Consider the following 6,109-nt stretch of genomic DNA (forward strand, 5'->3'; position numbering starts at 1 on the left):
TATATATATGTATGTATATATATACATATATATATATATCTTATATATTATATATAATCTATATATGCAACATACAGGTATATAATATATATATAAGATATATATATATATATATAACATTCTTTTATTTGTTTTAGTCATTTCACTGTGGCCATGCTGGAGCACCACTTTTAGTCAAATAGACTGACCCCAGGACTTATTGTTTCTAAGTCTAGTACTTATTCTATCGGACTTTGGCCAAACCGGGCACATAAACACATTAACATCGGTTGTCAAGCGATAGTGGGGGGGGGGGGACAAACACAAATACACATACATACATACACATATATATATATACATATATATATATATAATACACAACAGGCTTCTTTCAGTTTCCGTCTACTAAATCCACTTACAAGGCTTTGGTCGGCCAAGGCTATAGTAGAAGACACTTGCCCAAAGTGCTATGCAGTGGGATTGAACCCAGAACTATATGGTTGGTAAGCAAGTTACTTACCTCACAGCCACACCAGTGCATATATATATATATATATAATGTAAGATACATATAACACACACACACACATATATATATATATATATATATATATATATATATATATATATATATATATATATATATATATATATATATATATATATATATATACATATATATCTATATGTATATATATACATTATATATATAATATATCTATATATATATATCTTATAACGAATATATACAAATTTTTATATTTTATATATATATATATATATATATATATATATATACATATATATTTTTTTTTTGTAGTTTCAGCTCAGAGCTTTGGCCATGTTGGAGCACTGCTGTTTTGCTACACTTTTATTACTGGGAGCCTCCTCTAATATGTGGCATTTGGTGAAGAATGGAGTTTGATGTATTATGTACACATATATCTATATTATGTAGATATATATATATATTTATTTATGTGTTTCAGCCAAGTGGCTGCGGTCGTGCTGGAGCACCACCATGACTTTCCCTCCTTATGCTGTGCTCTCTGCATGTTCTTTGCATGGCTCTTCTCCTCCACCTGATGTAGTCTAATCAAGAGTTTCGATGGCACATCTGGTGTATAAGAGAATTTGACATCACTGCCCTCAACTATGTCCCATTTTGAGCCATCAGTTCGTCTGGTAACGTGGATAGGAAAGTGTTGAGTTTAGTTTTGAAGACCTCTATATCCATGTCTTCAAGATCTCTCAATTGTTTTGGCAGGGCATTAAAGAGCCGAGGTCCTCTGAAACCGAGGCTGTTGCAGTACCTTGTTCTTATGTGAGATGCAGTAGACGATACCCTTGGTATTATGCAGTGGCGACCTGTGCGGGCATGCGTGTAGTACTTGATGCCAAAGTTTGGTACCAGTCCTTTCAGTATTTTCCATATATAAATTTTTACATATCTCTCCTGCCTGCGCTCCAGGGAGTTGAGACCTAGTGCCTTCAGTCGCTCCCTGTAGTTCATCTGCTGGACTGTGACAATCTTTTTTGTATAGTGACGCTGAATTGCCTCGGGTTCTGCTGTCCGCTTGACACTGTGTGGTGACCACAACTGAGAGCAATAGTATAGGTGGCTCAAAACAAATGTCTTCCATAGAGTCAACATGACTTTTTGATCCCTTGTTCTGAATGTCTTCAGTATCCACCCTGCCAGTTGTCTGCACTTTGCTGTCAACTTGACAATGTGCATGTGAAATGATGCATCACTATGCATGCGATGCCCAGGTCTCTCACAGTTTGTGGTTCTGGGATTGCAGTACCTGCAGGTCCTGTGTATGCCAGTTGGGGGGCACTTGTGGCCTTGTAGCACAGGTTTTTTAGGTTTTCGCAAGCAGGGTTTTTAGTGTCCAATGAAGTAAAGATACGGATTAGTGAGCTGGCTACACTTCTGGCAGAGATCACAGATTATGCTGTCACTTGCCTTGCTAGGTCTTCTCACGTACTGCATATTTCCAAAGGTCCTGGTCACTGGTCATTGCCTCGGTGAGGCCTAAGGTTCGAAGGTCGTGCTTCACCACCTCATCCCAGGTCTTCCTGGGCTTACCTCTTCCCTCAACTGCTAGGGTGTGGCACTTTTTCACACAGCTATCCTCATCCATTCTCGCCACATGTCCATACCAGCGCAATCGTCTCTCTTGCACACCACAACTGATGCTTCTTAGGTTCAACTTTTCTCTCAAGGTACTTACACTGTCGAGTATGCACACTTACATTTCACATTCCATCGAAGCATACGGGCTTCATTTCTTGCAAGCTTACGCATGTCCTCAGCAGTCATGGCCCATGTTTCACTGCTGTTTGTACACATGTGTCATACAGTCTGCCTTTTAATCTGAGTGAGAGGCCCTTTGTCACCAGCAGAGGTAAGGGCTCTCTAAACTTTGCCCAGGCTATTATTATTCTAGCAGCTACACTTTCAGTTCACCTTCTCCCTACTAACTTGGTCACCTAGATAGCGGAAACTATCAACCACTTCTAGTTTTTCTCTCTGGAATGTGGCAGAAGTTCTTTTCTGCACATTTACAGTGTTTATTGCTCCTGAACATCTGCTACATACAAAAACTAACTTCCTAGTTAACCTTCCTTTGATATTGCTGCACCTCTTATGTGTCCATAGCTTGCACTGGGTGCATCTTATAGAGTTTCTACCTACGCCTTTTCTACAGATCGAGCAGGGCCATCGACCTGAAGGGGTTTGTGATTTTTCTACCTTCCTACTTATTAAGGCTTTGGTTTTAACTAGGTTGACTCTAAGGCCCTTCGATTCTAATCCTTGCTTTCACACCTGAAACTTTTCCTCTAGTTCTGATAGTGACTCAGCAATTAGATCAAGGTCATCAGCATAGAGGAGCTCCCAGGGGCAACCTGTCTTGAATTCCTGTGTTATTGCCTGGAGGACTATGATAAATAGGCGGGGGCTGAGGACAGAACCTTGGTGGACCCCTACCTCTACCCGGAATTCTTCACTGTACTCATTGCCAACCCTCACTTTGCTGACAGCGTCTCTGTACATGGCTCGCACAGCTCTCAGTAACCATTCTTCTATCCTTAGTTTCCTCATTGACCACCAGATGACGGATCGGGGGACCCTGTCAAAGGCTTTCTCCATGTCAACAAAAGCCAGGTACAGAGGTTTATCCTTGGCTAGGTATTTCTCCTGAAGCTGTCTTACCAGAAATATAGCATCAGTGGTGCTTTTCCCAGGCATGAACCTAAACTGATTCTCTCCCTAATTTGTTGGGCTATGACCCTCTCCGTGACTTTCATTACCTGATCTAACAGCTTGATACCTCTGTAAGTATTTGTATCTAAAGCATCACCTTTACCTTTGTAGCAGTTGATTATGGTGCTGCTACACCAGTCATTGGGTATGACTCCTTTGTGTATCACCTGGTTAACAATACAGGTGACTAGGCTATAGCCGACACTGCCAGATATTTTGAGCACCTCTGCAGTGATTCCTGATGGGCCGGGGGCTTTCCCTGTCTTCATACTCTTAATTGCTTTATCTACCAGGGTACTGTCAACTCGGATAGCTGGTCCTTCCCTTGGGTCGACATCCGGCAGACTCTCTCTCTCCCATTCATTCTCTTTATTGAGCAATCTTTCGTAGTGGCGTCTCCAAACCTCTTTCTTTGCAGCCTCATTTAGTGCAAACGTACCATCATCCATGCAAACACATTTCTCTTCCACGGCATCACGATTCTCTCTCACACAGCGTCTTGCAACACGAAATACCTGAAGTCTTTGGTCCTCACGGCGCAGAACATTGGCAAACTTTTCCTTATCTGCTTCTCCTCTGGCTAAATAAACCTGTCGCCAAGCTTCCCTTCTGGCAGTCTTGATACAATTCCCTGCTACCACCGTTCTTCCAGTCCTGTTTCTTTTCCCTAATTGCCCTGTCAACAACATTGTTCCACCACCATGTTACAAGTGTTTTATATTTAATGACGTTTAATTTTTAAGACTTCTAATTTGTTGGTATTGTCCTTTGTGTACCTTGAAAATACCTCCACTGATACTGATATAATGCACTGCTTAAGCTAGAGGTTAGAACTGAAAAATCTCAGAAGACACCACCAATGTTGCTGTGTGACTTATCTTTGGAAAGGTTTACATATAAAGGTGGACTTATGATTTTTTTCCCATGTTAGTCATGCAGTTTGTAACTACCGTATTTTAACATGTATAAGGAACCCTCTAATTTTTGGGGCTCAAAATTTGGAAAAAAGGTTTTGTAAGGGATTATAATACTATCCGTGTATAAGAAACTCCCATATTTTTTTAACCTAATTTTTGACAAAAAAGGTTCCTTATACACGTTAAAATATGGTAATTTAAAAATTTTGTAAGTTAAATGATCAGGAACATTTGTGATCCACACTAATGTTTCCAGATCAGATCTAAGAAGCTCCTGGCAATATTTGATTTCATGTGGAAACTAAACAGAACCCAGTTTTCAAGTACTTTGTTGTAGGTGTAGCCATGGCACTGTGGTAAGAAATTTACTTCCCAACTACATGGCTCCAGGTTCAGTCCCACTGGGTAGTACCTTGGGTAGGTGTCTTATACTATAGCTTCAGGTTGACCAAAGCCTTGACTGAATTTGGTAGACAGAAACTGAAAGAAGCCTGTTATACATATATACATACACACATGTCTTCACCTCTGTTTATCTCTCAACATCACTTGATAACTGGTGTTGGTATGTTTATGTCTCCAAAACTTAGTGGCTGAGCAAGAGACTGATAGAATAAGTACCAGGCTTAACAAAATACTAAGTACTGGGGTTGATTTATTTGACTAAAAATTCTTCAAAGTGGTACCTCATCTTAGCCGCATACTGATGATTAAAACAATTAAGTGATAAAAGATGACTTGCAGTTCTGTTGAACATTCTTATCAGATTACAAACTGGAGATACTTCCACTAACATTGCTGACAAGATTCTTAAAAATGGTAGGAGCATGATTGAAATCGGTTTTGATGTAAATGACCCTCTGATTTTCTGTATGGTTTGTATTTGCATGTGCCAAAATTTAATCTTGTGTAGGAAGTTGACTGCTATTACACTGTGAAAATGATATTAAAGTTTTCTTTTAATGAACCGATTACCTTTTTTTTCCCTATTCTATCTAGTTTGTGCCAGTTTATATTGTTAGAAACAGCTGGACTATCATATCTGCCCAAGCAAAAATCTGGTGATAATCAGATTTAAATTTTATCAACACCATAGAAGAAATTTATATATACATATATATATAAAAAAGAAAAAATGATTTCAGATTCTACTAACTGGAATTCTACCTGGAGCCTATAGAAGTTCATGTTATTCCATTACTGCTTTATCAACTGACCATATTGTAATTATTTCTACCCACATCTAAGAAATTAAATTTAATAGGATGTAAATTAGACAGAATGGTAATAAATTATATATATATATATATATACACACACACACAATTTTCATTTGCATATTTAATAAATGTGTATTTAGCCTTGCAATGCAAATAAACTCTGAAGCTAAACAATTGGCAGACAGTATGGTAGAGCTATTTGAGAGTAGACGTGTGGATAAGCACTTCCCTTGTGAAATTCTCTTTTAGTGTCATGACAAAGTTAGGCTTTTATTTTGGGGTGATTCTGTCGCGAATGTTTATATATTATTCTTTCTGCCTTTAGAAGAATTTGTTGTCTGTGTATCCTGGTGAGATCTTTTGCTTTGCAGTGTTGCCTGAACATAGTTTTTAACCATATAAGAAGTTTTCTTGCCATTTGCTTTGCCAATTTCTATTTCAGTTTACAAGTTAGATTTATATTGACAATATCATGCATTGAATCTTTTGATATAATTTAGGTAATGTACTGGCTCTTGTGCGGGTGACACATGAAATTATTCGAGTGAGTTCGTTGCCAGTGCCCCTGGAGTGGCTCATGTGCGGGCGACACATGAAATCTTTCGAGCGGGATCGTTGCCGGTGCCCCTGGACTGGCTCATGTGCGGGCGACACATGAAATCTTTCGAGCGGGATTGTTGCCGGTGCCCCTGGATTGGCTCATGTGCGGGCGACACATG

This window comes from Octopus bimaculoides, chromosome 1 (assembly GCF_001194135.2).
Source record: "Octopus bimaculoides isolate UCB-OBI-ISO-001 chromosome 1, ASM119413v2, whole genome shotgun sequence".
In the NCBI taxonomy this organism is placed as follows: Eukaryota; Metazoa; Mollusca; class Cephalopoda; order Octopoda; family Octopodidae; genus Octopus; species Octopus bimaculoides.